The sequence below is a fragment of the Natator depressus genome, chromosome 16 (genome assembly GCF_965152275.1).
Source record: "Natator depressus isolate rNatDep1 chromosome 16, rNatDep2.hap1, whole genome shotgun sequence".
Taxonomy (NCBI): Eukaryota; Metazoa; Chordata; order Testudines; family Cheloniidae; genus Natator; species Natator depressus.
The window spans coordinates 21,862,213-21,885,266 of NC_134249.1; the positions used below are offsets into that span (position 1 = coordinate 21,862,213).

Here is a 23,054-nt window from a genome sequence, read left to right on the forward strand (position 1 = left end):
TGATTTTCTTACCTCTGATGGAGGTCACTCCCTTGCTGGATACTGCCATCTGATCTCTGCTAGAAAGGACTCGTCACTGGGACTCAAGTGTATTAAGAGCAAATATTTTGCCTTTATAATGCACCAAGTAGCAAGTATTTCTAGAAACTCTTCTGCGAAGAAGATGCACTGGAACCACTACAAAGTCTTTATTTACACACAAAACAAGGTACTATACTGTCAATATTCTCACTCTTTCCTTCCAGAGCAAAGTAGCAACACTTGCTGTAAATGGACTTAGAAAGTATGTTGTCCTAGTGGTGTTGCCTCCTTCATGGTGTGTTTGGCTGAGAAAACAAATATTTCCTAGTCCTTCCCTGACCATCTCCTTGGGAAATGGGTTTAACCAGAGGCTTGTGGGTGGGGGTGTTTTGTGGGAATCCTTTCCTCAGATGCTGACAGCACATCACCGAGCAACAGCACCACCACTCACTGCTCCGTCAGTCCAGAAAAGCTCCCCCACAACACACCCTGTCACCTCTTGACTTCACTTCTAGAAAACTTTTCCGACCCCCAAATCAGCTCAAAATCCAGATTAGAGATTGGTCTTCAAACCTTGGGGAAATTCAGATTCAAATCCAGATCCAAACTTTGTGGCTCATGCCCAACTCCAATTTTAGACAAAAACCATCTCTGGTTAAAAATAAAGAAAATCAGCTTTCTACACCTATAGTAGCACAGGCTCCCCCCGTACTACTCCAAACTTGCTGTGGTCCCAGCTGCAGACAACAGGAGTCAGAAATTTTTGTTCCATAAGGAATTTGGTTTCTGCAGAAAGCTACAAGATAGGAAAGGAAATTGATATTGAATTGATATTGGTAGGAAAGACTTGATATTTTGGTGACTTTAAGCAAGTGCTTTCCAACTTCTTCTACAAACAGTCCACACATTACATAAAGGCCAAGCTCAGCCTCTCCCTGGATTTTGGCTTTATTAAAAAAACAACAACGAAATATCGTAAGGACTAGCTCAAACCTCTGCAACTGCTCATAGTACTCCTCCTTTAGGACTGCTCAGCTCATATCCCAGATCCTTTTCCCCACAGAGCCTCTCATGTTTCATATTGGAGTGGATTAACCAATCACCAGACCCCAAAGAATCAGCAGAAGTCAGAATCCTTTCTCAGCAACATCAACACCTGAATAGGAAAACACTGCCAGCCAGTAACCATCAAGATTTATTGTCCCTTGAGGCAAGTACTGATCATGAGACGATTCTGTGATTCTCAGGTCTGTAAATTGTGATAATCGCAACATAAATCTGTATCTGATCTTTTACAAAATGTTCCTGGCCCAAAAGGGCCCCTTTCTTGGTGTATCATTACCCTGTCCACCAGCAAATTGGTACTGACTGACGAGCTTCAACGGAACTAAGTCACAGCTTCCTTTTAAAGAAAAGGAGTACTTGTGGCACCTTAGAGACTAACCAATTTATTTGAGCATAAGCTTTGAAAGCTTTGAAAGCTTATGCTCAAATAAACTGGTTAGTCTCTAAGGTGCCACAAGTACTCCTTTTCTTTTTGTGAATACAGACTAACATGGCTGCTACTCTGAAAGCTTCCTTTTAGGATTGCATCACTCCAAAGAATTTTTAATTTAATTATTAAAAAAATGTTTTAAGGCAGAAACAAATGCTTGCATTGTTGGGCTGTCTCTAGCCATCTTAATCAGAATAGAAACAAAAATATCTTGACAGGGAGAAAGGTGTCCTACCTAATAGAAACAGTAAAGTATCATACATTGATTACCTATCTATAAAGGCATCTTCGATCCTATACATCAAACCTATCATAGATTTGAAAGGCTATTAAATCAGCATATGGCAATCTATACCAATTAGTGTTTCATTGATATTTTATGTGTAGTGACAGACTTTTTACAGTTCATTTTTACAGTGATTTTATCTGTAAAATAAAAAAGTCCCTTCCTCTTAGTAGAAGCTCTGCTGTATTTCTGTAAGTAGGGATTACGTGACAGAACATAAAACACACCCATAACCGCTTTGCAAACACACAGTCCAACAGCCACACTAATATTGTGTTTTGGATTGTTTCTTCACTGCTGTACACATCTGTGCTGATGGCTTTTTCTGTTGCAACTGGTTTGTTTGCATTTCTAGTTTGGTGAGGGTTAGACTCTGACCTGAGCTGTCCTGATGCAAACAGACCTCAGGGGTCATAGCAAGTTTTCACTCTGGTGTCATGTTCCAGCCAAGAATCCCTCCTTAGCTCTCAGAAGAGTGCCTAGGGAGAGGGCTATCTAATCGGCTATGTACCATGTCTCCAAGGGAGTTTAAGAGCATGCCCAGAGCAACGTAGAGTATCTCCTGTTGTCAGCAGCAAGGGCTAGATGACGTGAATACAGCTGCTGCTTTTCAGAGTAGCAGCAAGCTATATCAATGTGAACGATAATCTTGATAACTGTTAATGCCACTGAAATGATTGCAAATGTAGTCAATTCTGGGACAGATATCTGTCTGACTTTTGTTGCCTGATAGCTGGCCCAAAGAATGTTGATGCCACCATTTCTTTATACCGTTGTTTTAAGAAACTTTTTCATCTCACTGAGTTTATACTTCCAGATAAAATAATAAATACGTGCATTTTCCACAGAAAGGAAAGGCTCTAACTTAGACCCCAGAATCTGTATTCTTAGCATGAACTTATTAAGTTAGTACAGCAAGCAATGGCCATGTTCTGTTTACAGCAAGACTAGCAGGCTAAACAAAAAAATTCTACAGCTATTAAAAACATCTCTACAAAATATTGCCCCACCCACCTTGTCTCTATCAAATGAGTCAGTTTTAAGGCTTGGGGAAAAAAAGACCTTGAAGACTTACATTGTTCCCCTTAACAGCACAGCGAGAAAGTAGTATATAGCTCAGCATACACACACACACACACAAGCAAAACTAGGCTCTTAACAGAACAAACAGCAACATTAAAATCTCCCTATAAGGCAGAAGAATTTAGCAGTTCAACTACATACATACCACATGGCTGGACTTTTCTGTGCAAAAAAATAACCTGTTGAGCTCTGCACTTCCTGAACCAGGCAGGACGGAAATAAAAGGAAACAAAGTTCCAGTCCTTTCTGACAAAAATAAGCCCTGTTCTGTTGTTTGAGGGGGGGAATTTCTCTCAACACAGGATTTTGAACATTTCTACAGTAACCTGCTGTGCTGCAGAATGGTGAAGTGAAGATTAGCCACCCTGCCTTGCTTGATACAAAATCATGAAAAAAACAGGCATAGGAGCTTCATATTTTTTGGTATCTTATATATCACATTTCCTGGTTTTTGCTTGCAAAAAGTGATGTCATGTTTCTGTTAATGCAAATAAGATAGGTGGAAAAGACAACCATTTGAAGGTGGCACCCTTCCTTTCTCACCTAAAATATTACATTGGCTGGTACGCTTTGATGAGCTCCTAGAAAATAAGTTTTGAGGGGGTGCTTTTAGCTTGTTTTCCAAGAGATGCTTTTGGTTTTGCTTTTGCCTGTTCATTCTTTTTAAAACCTTATTTACAGAATAAAACAACAATCTTAAAAAGCCTAATCCTGCAAGGTTCTGAGCACCTCCGACTCTGGGTGCTGAGCACTTTCAGCTTTCAATGATTTAAATAGGAATGGAGGGCCCTTGGTGCCAATTAAATAAGAGACGTTCAGTAACTCCCAGGATAAGAGTCAAAGGAACATTTAATCATTAAAAAAGAAAAATATTAATGATCAAATTGGGCTTTTTTATTTTTGCAAAATCTCTTTTGTTTGGTTTTTCAAATGATGTGATTCCTCACTGGATTCTGTTTTATCCAAACCCCAAAAGTTCAGACAAATTGGGGGGAGCTTTAGACATATATTCCTGGCTGTGAACCCATTTATGATGACAACTAAAACTACAGCATGATCTCACATGTTATCACTCATGACAAAAATATTCTAAAACTTAAGCTTTTTACACTCTAATATCATCTCACTTTAAAAGGGACACAAATTTAAGCTAGTAAAGGATTTTTTCTATTAACTTTTTATTAATTTTTAAAATATAAATTGAAAACACTATAATAAACTTCATACCATATTACCCATTTTCTGCCTAGCCTTAGCTATACTTGAAACAATTCACATAAATGTTTAAAATATAAATCAATTTATATTACATAATTTACAATCAAAATGTGTTTAAAAATCCAATTAGTTAATGAAAAATTATTAAGAAAAATAATAGATGCAAAATTCAAAGGAGAGGGATAGAGACCGGGAGGGAAAGAAGTGGGCAGAAAGGAGGGGGAGGTAAGGGATGGCAAGGGGCGGAGTATGCATTTAATAGGATCATTCAGATACTTCCAGGAAAGCATCCTATATCTCTAAGAATTTTTCTTGGATTTCTGTTCTGGTATATAATCCTTCCATCATAAACTAGTGAAGGATTATTATAAAAGTAAAGGGACACTGCCAAGTAAATTTACGTTTTATAAAATCTAAGATCAAAAGAGGTTTCTATCCTGTGTTTCTCTTAAAATTCTAGTGGAAGCAGGTTTTCCGTTTGAGTGTAAATATTTCCATGCAGGATTTGTAACCCAAACATTACAGCATTGTGCTAAAGCACAAGAGCTAGAAAGCAAAGATGACGGGTCTGTTTTTTCCATTGCCCTTGCTAAGACCTATAGTCAGATCTGCAAAGGCACTCTTTCTTCCTGGCATAAAATGCTATTAGGATTCTATGCTAGTACAGGAGTCTGCCCATATGCAGCCAAGGACACGTTAGGAGAGGAAGGGAAAGCAACCGTGCAGATCCAATTGCAGGACCAAGGCCTATGAGAAGTACAAAAAATTAAATGAACATTAATAACAAAATCAAATTACATTTTAAAATGTATATTATCTAAGGTGTAAGCAAAAAGGAGTTATTTAACAGAATATGATTTTTAACTTGGTAGTGATGTATACTGTTCAGTGATTAGAGTTTACTGGGAAGAGTAGAACAAGAGTAAGCTTAATTGAAGTGGTAATACATTTAAGATCTTGAAATATATTATTTATATTGATAGCAAATAGGTGGAAAGGCCTTCCACACAGTGTAGAATACGTAGTGTTTAAATATTTTAACAAACATGGGATGATTATGTGGACTTTAATAAATTAGAGCATCAGCTAGTTTTATGCTTGAAATTAAGTACCTGCAACTGAAGGAGTTTTTCACTGCTCCTGCATATTTTCCCCAGACTGTGTCTTGGCTGGCTGCATAGAATTGGTTTTGTTATTGTTTTTCCTCCTTCTCTGGCACAAAAACATTTAAGAGTCTATAAATCATGGTAGCAAAGTTCTAATCTAGGTGTTCCAGGTTCTGGTCCTGTACAAAGGAGAACATAGCGTATTCCACACAGAAGGATCCCGAAAGTGACTACTGGATGGAGCAGGGAAAGAGAACAAAGCAAGAAATAGTGCTAAACTGGCAGTCATACTACAAATAAATTAAGTAGAAAGGGACCAAAAAGTCACTTAGAGTCAGTAACTTTTCTTAGCTGTCCCATGGCTTCAGAAAATGGAACTCTGCCACAACACAGTGCTTCTTGGATTGGGATAAAAAGAACATGGTTCCAACTCTCAGCTAAATATAGTCAATTTAGATATCAGAAATATGATGCAGTCATTAAAGGAAAGCTTTAAATGGCAGTAGACTAAATACTTCACAATGAGAAGGGCATTTTTTGCTGCTTTTACTATTATGAATTAACCCTCACAGAGGGGACTGATTCCTCTATGATAGAGTCCACTGAACAAAACAAAAATTGAAACAACCTTTTGAGGAAACCCTACAGAATATCATTTTGCCAGACACACAGGTAGAGAGATACTAGAAGCTGATATCGTAGGTTTTATTTTACTGCACCTTTTAAAGAAGTTTTCAAGCCAAAGAGCACAGCAACAGAGATCTGAGGCCCCAATCCTGCAAAGATTTACACCCATGCTTAACTCTACAACCATGAATAAGTTTAATTGATTTCAGTGGGACTACTCTTGGTAGTAAAGTTAAGCATGTATGTAAGTCTTTGCAGGATTGTGGCCTCAAACATCCAAAGGCAAGGTCCTCTCTCTCATATCCTGGTGAACAGAATGCCTGAGTACCAAGAAGCCAAACATGGAACCAGTTACTTAAACCCGCCTCAACACTGGGATTTTGAATCAACTGAACACAGATCCAACTTATCCCATTTCTGGTTTTACAAAGGCAAGATGCAGCCCCCAAAAGTCTTCTCCTTTGTCTTAATTAATTACCTGATATTTCACAAGGCTGCAGTTTACTAACTGCAGGCTGTGTATAGTAAGATTTGTGGCTTTGTTTCCTCATATATTTGCTTCTGGCTATTGTGACTAGTAAAATCGGCTTAATTTCTTTGTGTAGATATTTCCATTGGCACTCTCTCTGTAAATTCAATGTGAGCAGGAGAGCACAACACATATTGAATCACTAGGCCATTCCAATTTGCTTCACATTCCTCATGCTTGGCTTTGGAAGAGCCCCAAAGTTAAAGGGAAATTACTTTTTTTCTGTACTAACATTTATTGGAAGAGCTGTTTTTCCTTCATTAGGACTAATAGTGGGATTGTCTTATTTCCTGCACCGTGTGTACTAGATATTGTGTCATGTTGTCTTTTGATTTGTATAGTTTATTTGCAGTATGCTGGATGCTCAGAGGCACCTGTTCACAAGGCATTTCATAAAGTAGAGATATTTTATTAGTTCTAATTAGGAATTTTATTTTTCAGCAACAACAGCTAGAGGGCACTAGAAAAAACAGTGCAAGGAAGCTTCCTGTACTGGATAAAGGGAATTAGTTAAATATTCTAATCAGTATTTTCCATTCCCAAGTCACTGTATAACTAAGCAAGTGTAAAAAGAAAAGGAGTACTTGTGGCACCTTAGAGACTAACAAGTTTATTTGAGCATAAGCTTTCATGAGCTACAGCTCACTTCATCGGATGCATCCGTAAACCACTAGCCTGCCTCCCCAGCTCAGGAAAGACTAACACCACACCTAAAAGTCACTTCAGGCCCTTTTCTCAGGACAATACTTTATTCTTCACACACAAAACTGACAACATAACAGAACTATTCCCTGGCAAAATCAAATTGCAGGAACCTCAAGGCCTTTCCCGTGGCATCTCTGCCCCCTTACTCCAGGATCAGCAATAGGCACCCACCTGCTTCCTGTGGTTTTCCCCTTCAAGTGCAGGCTCTCAGCCCTTCATAGAAATTACCCGAACCTTTCCGAGCTGTGTCTGATAATTGAACAGGCTGGCTGGCCCCAGGACCTTAAAGGGGCAGACCACACTGTTACGTATGGTCAGCTCAAACTTCCCCTTTTCGTTGGGCTTGGCTGCTCCTAGACATGCTTCCTCCCTCAAGATTGCTCAGCCAGCATACCCTCTCTCCCTTTCCCAGCCGGGTGCACACCTGACAACAGGACTGATCATTTCAGTCAAACACTGCCAGCCTTTTACACCAATATAAAGCAAAAGCATGTCTGGTTGCTGGGTCACTCCCTGGCTCTAATACACCCCCATGGGGCCCTGCTCATCTGCTTCTATTTCTGTCAGCTACTTCCCTTCTGATATCATTTAAAGCCCTTTTCCAGAGCTCATCAAAACCTTCTGCTTTGTTTACTAGCATATAAATGATCTCTCCCATAAGCAGCCATTGCTGCCAATCTGCAATCCACTCTCTCTCTCTCTCTCTCATCTTTCTCAGCCAACATATCTATCCAATGGAGAAATATATATTTTGTGGGGGAGCATTGGTGTTATCAGGTGTATCCTAACCTGGTTAGAATTTTCATAAGAAGTCTCTTTTTACTTCAGAATGAAACCGTGCAAAGAGCCTTATTACTGAGTGATTCTAACATGAATGCATTATGTAAATTAACAACAATATTTTGCCTGAAAAGCATGGTATCATCTGTGTTTATGTAGATAAGCAATGTCAGGGATGGACACACATACTCTCTCTCTCTCACCTCCACCCCCACACAATTTGACAGACTCTTCAAGCCCCGATCCCCACGCCCCAGAGCAGAGACTTCTCTTCCTACCACTCTTGAATCCTTGATCTTCCTCCTAAATGAAGCAACCCAACCCATCGCAGCCAGCGTACTGCTGCCTGCTACTCTGCCTCTGCGGCTCAGCTCCGTCTATATTCTGATGATGAGGCCTGGATTCCAAGGATCCTGCCTTTAATCCTTCCCCCGGGAAGGTGTGGCTACTGGCTGCTCCTCATGAATGAAAATGAGATGTAATTCATGAGGCTATGCTGGAGAGCATCATTTCCCATAAATAAATAAAATCTTGGAAAAAGCCCCATGCTGCATAGCACCAGGTGTCTGAGAGTAAACAGTAACTAATATCCTGTGGGTGGAATTCACACAATCCACAAACTCGATTATACGAGTCTTATTCATATGGGCCCTATGTAGTTAGGGCCCTTCATTTTAAGTTTTGATTTTATTTAATTTTTCCTGGGAATTTATCAGTGTTTGTTACCACTACACCAAAAACAGGTGAAAATCAGTGCAAAAATCTATTAATAATTTTTCTGGGTAAATATCGGGGTTTATTTTGGTGGACAGAAAGACAGGAGAAAAAAGTATTCAGTAGATTAATGCTTTAAATTCTGTTTATCAGTGTAGTTTGCTGCAGAACTAAAACAGAACTCAAACCACAAGGCCACCTCTGAGTTGAAGAAAACAATGTATCTCTAATCCCCAAATAAAACTTTTCATTTTAATAAACAGTTTACTGTTGTAGACTTAGAACTATTAGCCTATAAATATTTACATTTAATAATTGGGCCCCACCATTTGCCGCTCATACACTCAACTTCATCCTTTTCTCCTGTTTTTGTTTTTTTAAATTTTTTTCGAATACTTCCTTGTGTTCTGAAACATACTCTCATACAGATTTTCATTTTCTTCCCATTTTAGTGTGTAAAATATTTAAACCGTTATCTGCTAACAGCTTGAAATGTGTACATGATAGGCGTGAGATTAATCAGTACATTCAGCTGCATATGCACTTCAGAACTTGCATGCGTGCCTGTTTGTTTATTGTGTGTATCTTCTAAACCAGGGGTGGGCAAACTTTTTGGCCTGAGGGCCACATTGGGGTTGCGCAACTGTATGGAGGGATGGGTAGGGAAGGCTGTGCCCCCCCCAAACAGCCTGGCCCCCACCCCCTATCCACCCCCTCCCACTTCCCACCCCCCTCAGAACCCTCGACCCATCCAACACCCCCCCCCCCGCTCCTTGACCGCTCCCTCCCAGGACCCCCCATCCCTAACCCCCCCGGGATCCCACCCCCCTATCCAACCACATCCCTGCTCCCTGTCCCCCAACTGCAACGACCCCTATCCACACCCCCGCCCCCTGGGACCCCATCCCTTATCCAACTCCCCCTGCTCCCCGTCCCCTGACTACCCCTGGGGACCCCCTGCCCCTTATCCAACCCCCCCCCGCTCCCCACCCCCTTACCATGCTGGAGCCAGCCACACTGCCACACTGCCCGACAGGAGCGGTGGGCCAGAGCGCTGCCCGCGTGGCGGCATAGCTGCAGGGGAGGGGGGACAGCAGGGGAGGAGCTGTGGACTAGCCTCCCCGGCAGGGAGCTCACGAGCCAGGCAGGATGGTCCGGCCCATGGGCCGTAGTTTGCCCACCTCTGTTCTAAACTAATACATAGCCTTACTTCAACAGGCAGCTTTGCACGTACACACAGACTAATGTATTATAATACATAGATCTCACGCAATGGATTGTATTTTCCTAATAAAACAAGTTATTTTTATATATTTGAATGATACAAAAGTAGGGTGAAAAATCAGAAAAAACTAAATCCTTTTTCTGAAACCTGGGAATTTTTTTGGTAAAAATTGGTTTAAACTGAAAATGAAGGGGCTTATATATGGTGCTTGAGGGTTAGAGAATCCACCCCAACACATGGGCAGGGTATCAGAACCTATATAAAATAGAATAGCTCTGCAGCGTCTGTTCAGCAGCTATTCTGGGCCCTATGCTGGAATAACATGATGACCCCTGTTGGGGGTTTGCAGCCCTCACTTTAGGCCTCTTGTGTGCTGGGCTGTGTGGAAGTGGCATAGGAGCCCTGCTAAAACACACAGAGAAGATGTGGAGGCCCTCTGTTCATAGCAGGCCGTCTGCCACACAGTACAAAGACTGCGCTTCTGTTGTGCGGGAATGAGGAAGGTGCCAGAGCCCCTACACATTGATGTGTGAATTTCACCACAGATACAGAAATGCCCAGAATCTCATGTCATTACAAATCTAATCTATCCACCTCCCAAGCCTTACCTTAGACATCAACTCCCAAAAATAAAATCTACAGCATAAGCATTATACAAATACAGACTATTAACGAGAGAACAAAAAAGCATGCTAACTGTTATCAGGAAAGAAAAACAATAAAACCTGCCTCAATACACATTATTGGCTTGCATGCTGCAAGCAGATCAGAAGGTTCAATTATCAAAATTCCTACAACCATATATTATATTAACATTTTTGTACTAAAATTTCCTCCTGCTTCCAGTCTCTAAATGATCCTCTGAATTATAAAATATAGCTGTAGCACCTAGGTATCCTTTTATCAAAGAGAAGACAACTGTTCTGATGAAAATGAAGACTATTGATTTAGAGCCGTGGTTCCCAAGCTCCCATTGGCCTGGAGCAGCGAACCGCGGCCACTGGGAGCTGCGATCGGCCAAACCTGTGGACGCAGCAGGTAAACAAACCGGCGCGGCCCACCAGGGGCTTTCCCTGCACAAGCGGCTGAACAAGTTTGGGAACCACTGATTTAGAGACCTCAGGTCTGCGTCCTCTGTGCTGGTCCTAATGTACTTTGAAGATGTATAACATATCAAGTGACTTTGTCTCATTCTTTCTTTGAAAGCCAGTACATTCATAGTTTTGAGGATAACCATCATATTCATTTTTTGTTTGTGTCTCTATATTTTTAGCTAATAAAACCCCAGATATCTGTGTTATTTAATTTTTTTCCCCTATTGGTATCATAGAAACCACTCATTTTCATTTTAGGCAAGCTCAATGTTTCATTAGTGATGCAGCATTATTCAGTCTCTGTCTGGTAGAACTACCGGCCATTTTTAAAAGAGGTCTGATTTTCACAATTCACTATAATTTCCATTTTTAAAAATTAAAAAATATTGTAAAGCTTTCCCAACAAGGAAGATACATTCATTTTTATACACAAGCCAAAAGTGTAAGGCTGGATGATCCAGTTGTTCCAGGGCTAGCCTTGTATTTGGCAGACACAGGTTCAATCTCCTGCTCTACCACAGCTCTCCTGTCTGACACTGGGCAATTCACCAGTTCCCATCTGTGCTATGGGGCTAATAGTACTTCCCTAACTCACTGGGGTATTATGAGGTTCAATACAATAAAGATTGTGAGCCACTCTGAAATCACAGTAATGGGGCCCTTTATAGAAATTCTATCGCTGTGCTGGCACAGGTTGCTGTGAAGTTATGCCTTCCTTCAACTGCTGTCACACAGATGATTGCCAAACGAAAACATGTATAGCTTGCCACATCGAAGGATGGATCCATGGTGTAGAAGTAGACATAGGAAGTATACCCCTGTGCTGGTCAGACCCACTATCTGCAATCAGACAGCAGAACCTGTCTGGATTACATTATTTAGGCACTGGGGAGATTTGTGGGGAAGGGACAGCCTATGGATATCAGGGTTGGGCAAACTACGGCCCTTGGGCCGGTTCTGGCACACAAGCCGTTTTAAGCCTGCCCACAAGCTCCCGCTGAGGAGCGGGGTCTGGGGCTTGCCCCGCTCCGGGGCTCCAGCCGGGGTGCCGGATTGCGGGCCACGCCACGCACCTCCTGGAAGCAGCCTCATGGCCCCTCTCCGAGGGTCGGGGCAGTTTCTCGTGTAGGAGCTGGAGAAGGGACATGCCACTGCTTCCGGGAAGCCGCTTGAGATAAGTGCCACTCAGAGCCTGCACCCCATAGCCTCTCCCCACACCCCAAATCCCTGCCCCAGCCCTGATCCCCCTCCTGCTCTCCAACTCCCTTGATCCCAGCACAGAGCATCCTCCTGCACCCCAAACCTCTCATCGCCAGCCCGACCCCAGAGCCCACAACCCCAGCTGGAACCTGCACCCCTTCCCGCATCCCTGCCCCAGCCCTGATCCCCCTCCCACCCTCCGAACCCCTCAATCTGAGCCCAGAGCTCCCTCCTACACCCAAAACTCCTCATCCCCAGCCCCACCCCAGAGCCCTTAACCCCTCTGTCACCCCAACCCCAATTTTGTGAGCATTCATGGCCCACCATACAATTTCTATTCCCTGATGTGGCTCTCAGGCCAAACAGTTTGCCCACCCCTGGCCTATACAGAGCTAATGAACCTTCACTAAAGTAGAAGTAAGCTACTGGCACAGAAAGTTGACAAGGTTTGGAGGAGTAAGGTTCCTTGAGTCTCCTCCAGGGGAACCTAGGTCCACCCTGTATTCTGGGTTCCAATCCAAGGACCTTCAAACCAGCAGTTCAGCTCTGTACTCTCTGCCTTTACTGCTCTTTCCCAGGACTTCAATAGGGTTGAGTTGGGTTTGGGTTTTGATTTAAATGGGCTCTACCTCGCATTAAGGAGCGTGACTGCAGTCAGCAGCTAGCCTCAATTCTTAGGCTTTATAGAAGCCTCACCTGTTCCTGCCCTGGTGAGCTTCATTCTCAGTTAGCAGCATTGCCCCTTAGATCCCCAGCAGGTGCAGCTTATGGCTAATTGGCCTTTCCTGCTAGCTTTAACCCCATTAGTACTGGTGTGGAGTGAACATCCCCATCACACCAGCAAATCCTACATTAAAGATTTTTAGAAAATCCTTTGTTCTACTAATAATAGCCCTGATCCTGAACAAAACAGGCAAGAATAACTGAAAAAAACAAACAAACAACCCCTCAAGTCTATTCTTACCTATATTTAAGAATGAAATTGAAACGTGGCTACTTGGAATTTCACAGTAGCAAGAACGGAAAGTTCTATGATTCTATTGGGATGATCTATGGTTCTATTGGGATGATCTATGATTCTATTGGGATGATTTAATTGGGGATTGGTCCTGCTTTGAGCAGGGGGTTGGACTAGATGACCTCCTGAGGTCCCTTCCAACCCTGATATTCTATGATTCTATGATTCTTAGATCTTCTTCTTCAAAAAGCAGAGGCCTCTGTCATATCAACCAAATGAGATTATCCTTTAGCAATACAGGGTCTATGACACATGGCTAACGGTTCTAACTTTATCCAGTGGAGGCCAATGGTATATAGACACAATAACTCCTATACTGATGTGTTTTATAGTAAAAATCACACATTATTCCTTAGGATACTTGCATTTTCCTGACTCACATCCAAATGAATGTCAAGGTCAACATATAAATATATTTGGAGTCTCCAAAGGGTTAAAATAGCAAAAATAAAAATAGAAAGCACACTATTATCAATAATAGTAGTAGTTTTGTGGAAATGCCTGGGATATCCAGTCCTGGCCCCACTCCGGGGTGCAGGGTTGGGGGCTGCACCATGCAGCTCCCGGAAGCAGCCGTGTGGCCCCACTCTGAGGGTGGGGGGCTGCTCCACACGTAGAAGCTGGAGAAGGGACATGCCACTGCTTCTGGGAGCCGCTTGAGGGAAGCGCTCCTCGGAGCCTGTGCCCCTGAGCTTCTCCCCACACCCCAACTCCCTGCCCCACCCCGATCCTCCTCCTGCTCTCCAAACCCCTTGATCCCAGCATGGAGCATCCTCCTGCACCCCAAACCTCTCATCCCCAGCCCCACCCCAGAGCTCTTACACCCTCTGGTACCCCAACCCCAATTTTATGAGCATTCATGGCCCGCCATACAATTTCTATTCCCCAATGTGACCCTGAGGCCAAAAAGTTTGCCCCCCCCGGTTAAACTGATAAATAGTCAAAGGCTCAGACCTTCTGGGTGTGGGCTGAGCAAACACACAGTCAGTAGCTCAGGCCCTTTGGCCTAGGGGTTAGTGCTCATCCAACCCCGAGTGTGGGGGAAAGGATAGGGGGAACTTGGCCCATCCTGCTCCACTGGGTCCCAGCCTAGGGCCCTTGAAGCTGGGCTGATGGGGAAACAAAGAATCATAGAATCATAGACTTGTAGGACTGCAAGTGACCTCAAGAGGTCATCTAGTCCAGTCACCTGCTGGAGGTTGCTGGCTCAAGTCTTGGCAATGCAACAGGTCCAGTGTCTCATTTACTTGGGCTGCTTCCTACCAATGTCTGCCTGGGTTGCTCCACAACTGCTGGGGCCTGGTTCCCTGTCTCCATGCCAAGCAGCTCCCCTCTGGGTTCCTCTGTCTCCTGGGGCCACGGCTTGCATTCTCTCCAGGCTGGCTTATGAGTGTTGTCATCTGCCACAGCCGGTTGTGGGCTCCACAGGTGGTTCGGCTCCTTGGAAAGGACTTCAGACTCTTTCCTTGGTCTGACCTCAACTGCAGAGCTGCAGAGCCTGGCCCTTATGATTCCTGCGAGTGGGATGGGGCGGGGCTAACCGCGTCCAACACAGTGAATTAATGGACAAAATGAGGCCACTACATCTCATTACGCAAACACACCCCTTAAGTCAATCTCTGAGGCATTGGAGATGGCAGTTTTACCTTCCCCAACCCTGGAAAAGAAATCTGCATTTAGGGGTGTCTTACCAGCTTGATGTCAAACTGAAAAGGTGAATCGTTGAAAGGTCAAGTACCACCTCATGGTACTTGTCTCTTTTGTAGTATGCAGCCAATTCAATGGGGTATGGTTAGTCACTAGTGTAAAAGTCACTAGTGTAAAAGTCCCAGCAGATAATACCGCAAGGTATCTACAGTCAACTTGACAGTGAGGGCCTCCTATAATGGGGTGCTCCACCCTCTGAATTTCTTGGGAAAGGAGCACTCCCAGCCATACCTCCAAGGCATCTGCTTGAACCTCTCAAGAGAAGACAGGGCTGAACAGCACATGTTCTTGGCACAGGCAGTCTATAAGTGCCTGGAAGGCTCAGATGCAATCTTCCATACAGTGAAGTTTGTTGGGGGCTGTCCTTCAGAAGCTCAATAACGGGGCCGCGAGCAATAAGAAGTTGGGGACAAAGTGGCAATAATAGCCCACCAACCCCAAGAACTGTCGCACCTGCTTCTTGGTTGACAGTGGTAGATAGGTCTGTAGGGCCTGGACTTTACCAACAAAGGGGTGGATTTGACTGCCGCCCAGGGTGTATCCTAGATAGGTGGTCTCTTCTCAGCCTAGTTTGCATTTGATGTGATTTGCCGTGAGCCCAGTGGTGTGTAAGGCTCAGAGGATGGCCACCACTTGGTTAGGATGGTCCCCCCAGTTACTGATATACACAACCACATCATCCAAGTAGGTGGCAGCATAGGTGCATGTGGTCATAGTATGTGGTCCATCAAGGTGGTTGCTGCCCCATAGAGCCCAAAGCGCATTCTGGTAAATTGGTATAGTCCTGCTGGGGTAGCAAAGGCTGTCTTCTCCTTGGAAGTCAGATCCAGTGGGATTTGCTAGTATCCTTTTGTGAGGTCTAGAGTGGTAATGTAATTGGTGTCACTCACCTGGTCAAACAGGTAATGGGCCCAAGGCATCAGGTATGCATCAACTTAGATATGGCATTCACCCTCCTGAAGTCTATATAGAACCTGAGGGTCCCATCAGGTTTTGGGACCAGAATGATGGGGCTGTGCCTTGATTACCCCTAGTTCTATTATGGCTCAGACCTCCTTCTTCATTCTCCCTCACATTTACTGCAGCAGGAGCCAAGTGTTCTCATGGATGATCTTCCCCAGGGTTGTCAGGATCGTGTGCTGCATGGGGGAGGTTTGTCCTGGTCGGGCTGTAAAGAGCTTGGGGAAGGCTTTCAGCAGACTGCTGTCTTGCTTCTCTTGTTCGGTACTCAGGCTATCTCCAATTTGGGGTTTCTCAGTGTCTGTTGGGACTTGGGCCTGCAGACCCAATTCCGGTTCAGTGCTATATGAGGCAATCAGCAACCCCTCCCGATCCCGCCAGGATTACAGGACATTTACGTGATAAATTTGTTGTTTCTTTCTCTTGGCCAACTGCTGGTTCTCATAGTTAAACAGGTCCCGCTTGGCGGATAACCTCCTAGGGCCCCTGCCCTCGGGTGAGCAGTTTTGACTCCCTGGAGGGAAGCAACAGGAGAACCCTATCCTTGGGTTCAAAGGCATAGGACAGACGTTACAGCTGAACTGGAGGAGGGACAGAGTGAAATCCCAGAAGTAAATTCCAGGAAAGTGTACAGATCAGGGAGCTGAATAAAAATAGGCACAGGGCCAGAGAGTTCACTGGGTATGGGCAGAAGCAGGCAAAGCAGAGACTTCTGCACTTGGGGAGAGGGAGTAAAATGGGGCCCAGCCTGGGCCACCCCTCCCCCAGACCAGAACTGTGCAGGATACCCACAAACACACACATAGGATTTGGGGCACTAGGACCCAGGAAGTGCCTCCCCACCCCCATGTGGGCTGTAGAGAGGAGCCAGCCAGACTCTCCAGCCAGGAAGGGACCTTTGGACCTCCCGTCATTCAGAGAACTCTGCAGTTTTATGTGGACTTTCTCTGCCCTGTGCTGATTGCCTGATTGCTCCAGCCCTCCTGCTCCTCCTCCCCCGCAGTCTCTTCACCTCAGCTTCACTCCGCACCTACCCCTCTTACCCTCTTCTTCCCTGCACTGATTCCCCGTCCCCCAACTTTTTCTTCCATTTAGCTTATCCCGCTCCTAACTAACCCCACCAAAATCAACAACAAGAATTAAAAAATAGTGGAACTAGTGTGATATTCGCTGCTGTCACATTGTTCACTCTACTTGTGTGTTATTCCCCTCCCTCAACCCGTATCTGTCTTGTGTATTTAGATTGCAAGCTCTTTGGGACAGGCACATCTACTACTTTGCATTTATACAGTGGCTGGCACAATGGGGCCCCATTCATTATTGGCCGTTACGCTCTACCATAATAAGCAAGTTAAATAATAAAAAAATATTTGTCCTTTTAGATCTGTTGGTGATATTTCCTACTGCTGACCATGGCATTCTAATATCTCAGCTCGGAGATGGAGCCCGTGTTGACAGGCTGACATAGGATTCTCACAGAAAATGGCATCTGTACTTTTACCTCCTAAATACTCCCCAGTGGAATCCAGAAATGCTCAGTCTTCTCCCACATCCTTTTAAATGTCTTCACGCAGCCAATGGGGGGTCTTTGTGAGACACCAGGGCCTCAAATCCCTCAATATGACACCCCACTCTGCTACTCTTTTGTCTTCAACCTCAGTTGTACCATCTCCCTACTGTCTTGCTTAGAATCAGCACTTGCATGAAGCTGAACCCAGGCAATATGGAGATGACATTGGAGGAGAAGGGGAATCTCTTGGAAGTCCTAGCAACCAGTACCAGATCACCCTCCACTGTAGGGGATCTACTTCCAGACTGGGAAATCAGCTCTCCTTGACTCCTTACTGCTGCTGAGCACATAGGGCCAGATTTTCAAGTGTTCAACATCTACAATTCATGCCAGATTTTCAAAATTGCTCAACGTGTTTGGTTTCAAAAATGCATCCTTGATTGTGGGTGATGAACTTTTGAAAATCTGTCCCAATCAGTGCAGAAAGTAGCAGCCTGCCTTCTCAGCAACGCTGGTGAATGAAAATACATCACTTTGGAGCTCCACTCAGAACACTGGCTCTGCACAGAACACCAAGTGAATTCAAGGTCTCACGGTTAATCATTGGATTGTGGACCTAGGCTTGGTCCCCCTGGAAGCGATGTAGGGGATGGGGCTGTTTCCATTGACTGTGAACTGCTTTCCACTGGTGCACTACATTGGGGTTTAGGCTCCGGCTGAGCTTCTTGTGTAGGGTTATCTGCTGCTGCCAGTGCAGGTTCGGTGGGGCCCGCTGGTGTTGGGGTTGCAAGTACTGGATTCAGTGCCGGCAATGGTTCTGGTGCTGGTTGTTCCGCTGCTTCCGGTTCTGGGACTGGCTCTGTCTGGGTCTCTGGGACTGGATCCACTACTGCCGTTGCAGATGTTGGCATGGGGTCCGGTTCCATTACCTCTGACCAGGTCCTGGTAGAAGCTTCCAGAACTGAGCTAGGCATGACAGCTTGCTTAGCTTGGCTGCAGGTGACCATTCCCACCCTCTTGGCTAGCTTCACATGATTGGCCAAGTCTTCCCCCAACAGCATGGGGATGGGATAATCATCATAAACTGCAAAAGTCCACGTTCCTGGACAGGCAACTTGGCTGTAGGCAAATTGAAAGAGTTGGACTTGAAGGGTTGAATTGTTACTTGGATCTCTGGGTTGATTAAATTGGGGTCCACTAAGGAAGCATGGATAGCTGACACTTGCACTCTGGTGTTCCTCCGCGCAGTGACCTTCTTCCCGCCCACACTCACAGTTTCCCTCCGCTCCGAGGGTATCTGGGAGGCATCTGGGCCTGAGGACCTCTGGTGTGATTCCAGTGCAATGAACTGTAATCTGTTGGGGTTCTTGGGGCAGTTGGCCTTTACAAGCCCCGGCTCGTTACATTTAAAACATCGTTCAGCTGACGGGTCACTGGGGCGAGGTGGGTTGCTGGAGAACGGTGTGGCACGATGATAAGGTGTCTGGAGTGTTCCTTGGGTTGTAGTTGGGGCCTTGGGCTGCCCCTGGTAGTATGGTGTGGTCTGAGTTTGTCCCTTCTGGTATCCGCTCCAACTGCGACCAGGATTGTTCCTCGCTCCTCCCTCCACCCATTTTGTTCTGGTTTGCCCCTTCTGATATTCGCCCCAACTGCTACTAGTTTTTTTCTTTTCTGCCATCTCCCCCACCTCGATTACAGTTGTGGGCTTCCCATCTAGGATGTATCTTTCTATTTCCTCAGGAACACCCTCTAAGAACTGCTCCATTTGCATTAGGAAGGGCAAATCTTCTGGAGATTTAACACTTGCTCCTGATATCCAGGCATCCCAGTGTTTCACAATGTGGTAGGCATGTTGGGTAAATGACACGTCTGGTTTCCACCTTAGGGCTCTGATCCGCCGACGGGAATGCTCGGGTGTTAGCCCCATTCTGACTCTCGCCTGGGTTTTAAACAGTTCATACTTGTTCATGTGTTCCTTAGGCATTTCAGCCGCCACCTCAGCTAAGTGTCCATTGAGCTGCAGCCTCAGCTCTACCATGTATTGGTCTGTAGAGATGCTGTACCCAAGGCAGGCCCTTTCGAAGTTTTCTAAGAAGGCCTCAGTATCATTGCCTGCCTTGTAGGTGGGGAAATTTCTGGGATGGGAAGTGGTACCTGGAGAAGGATTGCTAGGGTTTGTTGGTATATTCTGCTGAGCCTTTGCCTTCTCCATCTCCAGTGTATGCTTCCTCTCTTTTTCCTTTGCCTCCATAGCTCTCTTGTGGGCAGCCTCCATTTCATTTTCCTTTGCCTCCATTTTTCTCCTGTGGGCAGCCTCTTTTTCCTCCTCAGCATGCTTCCATTCTTTTTCCTTTACCTCCATTTCTCTTCTGTGGGCAGCCTCTAGGGCTTTTTCTGCCTCTTTCACTGCCTCCAGTCTGGTTAACTCCAGTTTGTGTTGTGCCTTGGTTTCTGTCTTGTTAGCCTCTCTGTTGTTAACTAACTTTAAACCCGAGAGTTAGAAAGAAAACAACAAAACAAAACAAAAAAAACCTGGCTTGTAAAATGTTGTTGTGCTGTAACCAGATAGCTATTTTCAGCCTACAGAAAAATCCTCTAGCTGTTCTTAGCTTTAAAAAGAAAAAAAAGAAAAAACCCACCTCTTTGTGGCGGTTCAATGACAAGACAGAACACAGCTTTTAGCAAGCAAGCAGACTGGTCTCTGCTAACAGGCTTCTGCCTGTCAGCTTTCCACCTTCCCCTTTATTCTCTCTCTCCCCCCGCGCATTACATTCTCCAACAGATAAAAGGAATACACTGGCTTTGTTTAACATTCTTATTTACCAATTTCTATCTACCGCATTCCTTGCTCTCGGGCCTTGAGCCCAGTCCTGAGAGGCTTCCCACGGTTCATGTCATCTTGGCGAGATTCCAAGGTTGATGCCCTTGGATGGAGCAGTGTGTGTGCACTGCTCCTACACAACACTCCGGGTGTGCCCTGAATGTTGCCAAGCGCATAAACCTTTATGAATCCTACACCTCTTCAGGTCTGTGAAAAACTTGTGAATTTCCCTGCAGTAGGTTAACTATCCTGCCTTGAAGTAGAGAAAACTCCAGCTCAAAAAAGACAAATCCCTTTTGTTATGCCTGCTGCTCTGGCCCCCAGGCAGAGACAAAAAAAAAACTCTAACTGCTTTCACCTTAAAACCTGCTTTCAAGCAGCCCAAAGGGGAAAAAAATGTCCTTTTAAAATCCTACTGTGCTTCTGGTTCAAAATGATCCCAAAAAATCTCAAATTGATCCCACCACTCTGCCACCATGGCAAGGTTCCTTCCCCACTCTGAACTCTAGAGTACAGATGTGGGGACCTGCATGAAAGACCCCCCTAAGCTTATTCTTACCAGCTTAGGTTAAAAACTTCCTTAAGGTACAAACTTTGCCTTGTCCTTGAACCCTATGCTGCCACCACCAAGCGTGTTAAACAAAAAACAGGGAAAGAGCCCACTTGGAGATGTCTTCCCCCCAAAATATCCCCCCAAGCCCTACACCCCCTTTCCTGGGGAAGGCTTGATAAAAATCCTCACCAATTTGCATAGGTGAACACAGATCCAAACCCTTGAATCTTAAGAACAATGAAAAAGCAATCAGGTTCTTAAAAGAAGAATTTTAATTAAAGAAAAAGTAAAAGAATCACCTCTGTAAAATCAGGATGGTAAATACCTTACAGGGTAATCAGATTCAAAACATAGAGAATCCCTCTAGGCTAAACCTTAAGTTACAAAAAGACACAAAAACAGGAATATACATTCCATTCAGCACAGCTTATTTACCAGACATTTAAACAAAAGGAAATCTAATGCATTTCTAACTAGATTACTTACTAACAAGTTCTAATATTCCATTCCTGTTCTGTTCCCAACAAAAGCATCACATAGACAGACAGACCCTTTGTCCCCCGCCCTCCAGCTTTGAAAGTATCTTGTCTCCTCATTGGTCATTTTGGTCAGATGCCAGCAAGGTTATCTTAGCTTCTTAACCCTTTACAGGTGAAAGGGTTTTGCCTCTGGCCAGGAGGGATTTTATAGTTCTGTATACGGAAAGGTGGTTACCCTTCCCTTTATATTTATGTCGACAGTCTATCTCTGTGTGATTAGTGGGACTAGTTCAGGATGTACTTATAGCTAGCTGCTTAGCCCCCTTTGTACCCTATAGCTCCTGAGGGGCTTGACCTGACAACCTGTTACCACTTTCCTGTTGCTGTTTGAATTTGTGATGTCTGCCTGGTGTATTTGGAGTGTATTTGATGACTGTTGCTGGTGGAAACACAGCATCATTGTAAAGATGGATGGTTACTAGATTATGCCTGACAGCTGAAGTGGGTTTTGGTACCAGTCTTTTTCTTGTGATGTTTGATTTAGCTCTTGTTCCTCTTTTTTGGACTGCCTGTAAAACCACTGAATATGTCTCTTCCACTAAACTGGAAACGTGAGATAAGCTCTCTTGTGTTCTTGACTTGTGTGGCACTGATTTTTCCACAGTCATGGTTTGCATGAGACTCAAGTGCCTCTAATCTTCAATATAGGATCTTAGGTGCATAAGGGGCTTGATTCAGATCCAAATAGTCACCAAATTATGATTGCAAGCAGAGGGGAGAAACAGTTGTGTTCTCAAGAGGGCATAGTCCTCTGTCCTTCCAGTTAAGGATCTGAATGATTTTGCCATCAACTTTAAAGATATGTAACATTCACCTGTACTGCCAGTACTTAGTACTATGGGAGAGGGAGGGGTGTTACCCTATATACTGTATACAGTAATAGTAGGGGGGCACAATTTAATGGTTCAGCCACCCATTGAACTGCTTGAATCACAGCTCCCCCCTTACCCAGAGGTGACACATAACTGGTGGTGGTGGTGGGGAATTTAAAGGTTTGGGGGCTGGGGGTGGGATGTGACCATCCACACATCACCTCTGGAGCTACAAAGTTTTTCAAATTGTGGGGTGTGCCCCCCTAGGGAGTGTGGAGGAATGGTTTAAAAACAAAGGAAGTATTTCTTCATACAACACACATTCAACCTATGGAACTCCTTGCTGGAGGATGTAGTAAAGGCCAAGACTATAACAGGGTTCAAAAATGAACTAGATAAATTCATGGAGGATAGGTCCACCAATGGCTATTAGCCGGGATGGACAGGGATGGTGTCCCTAGCCTCTGTTTGCCAGGAGCTGCGAATGGGTGACAGGGTTTGGGGGGAAAGTGGCGACGCCATGTGGAGATGACAATCCCTCCTGAGTCCTGCTGCGTGGTGGGGCTGGTCAGCCACATGTGGCTCGGGGCGGGAGTGCCACCTCCACCCCCTGACTTGCTATTTAAGTACTACTTTAAAAAAAAGAGGAAATTAGACCTATACCTATTAGTATTAAGCTTCCTGCCCCTCAGTATAGAAGTCAAGCTATGCCTATGGTGCCACACATCAGCAGATCAAGTGGCAACAAGCCTGCATGTCCGGCAGCAATCACTGTTCAGGCAGCAGCACTGCAGAAACAGGAGCTGGGGGCTATAGTGAATCACACATTGAATATGAGTAACGCTGCAAAAAAGGCAAATGTCATTTGGGGAGGCATTAACAGGAGTGTTGTATGTAAAACAAAGGCAGTAATTGTTTCACCCTCTTGGCATAGGTGAGGCCTCAGCTGAAATATAGTGTCCAGTTTTGGGCACTTTACTTAATAAGGATGTGAACGAATTGGAGAGAGTTCACAGGTGAGCAACAAAAACAATAAAAGGTTTAGAAAATT

The 23,054-nt window shown here is 44.6% G+C and overlaps 1 protein-coding gene across 7 annotated transcripts in view; it reads right to left on the reverse strand.

Annotated features, from left to right (window-relative positions):
- Nucleotides 1-23,054, reverse strand: part of LOC141999868 (N-acetyllactosaminide alpha-1,3-galactosyltransferase-like) — a 78,625-nt gene that overhangs the window by 44,916 nt on the left and 10,655 nt on the right. The window contains exon 1 of one of the 7 annotated variants that reach the window (XM_074973702.1): nt 7,242-7,381. The exons of 5 other annotated variants lie outside the window; for them this stretch is intronic. The gene's annotated coding sequence lies outside the window, so the exon portion shown is untranslated. Of the gene's footprint in view, nt 1-3,030; nt 3,139-7,241; nt 7,382-23,054 lie in introns of those variants that run through there. One more of the 7 variants, XM_074973703.1, reaches the window with a different exon arrangement.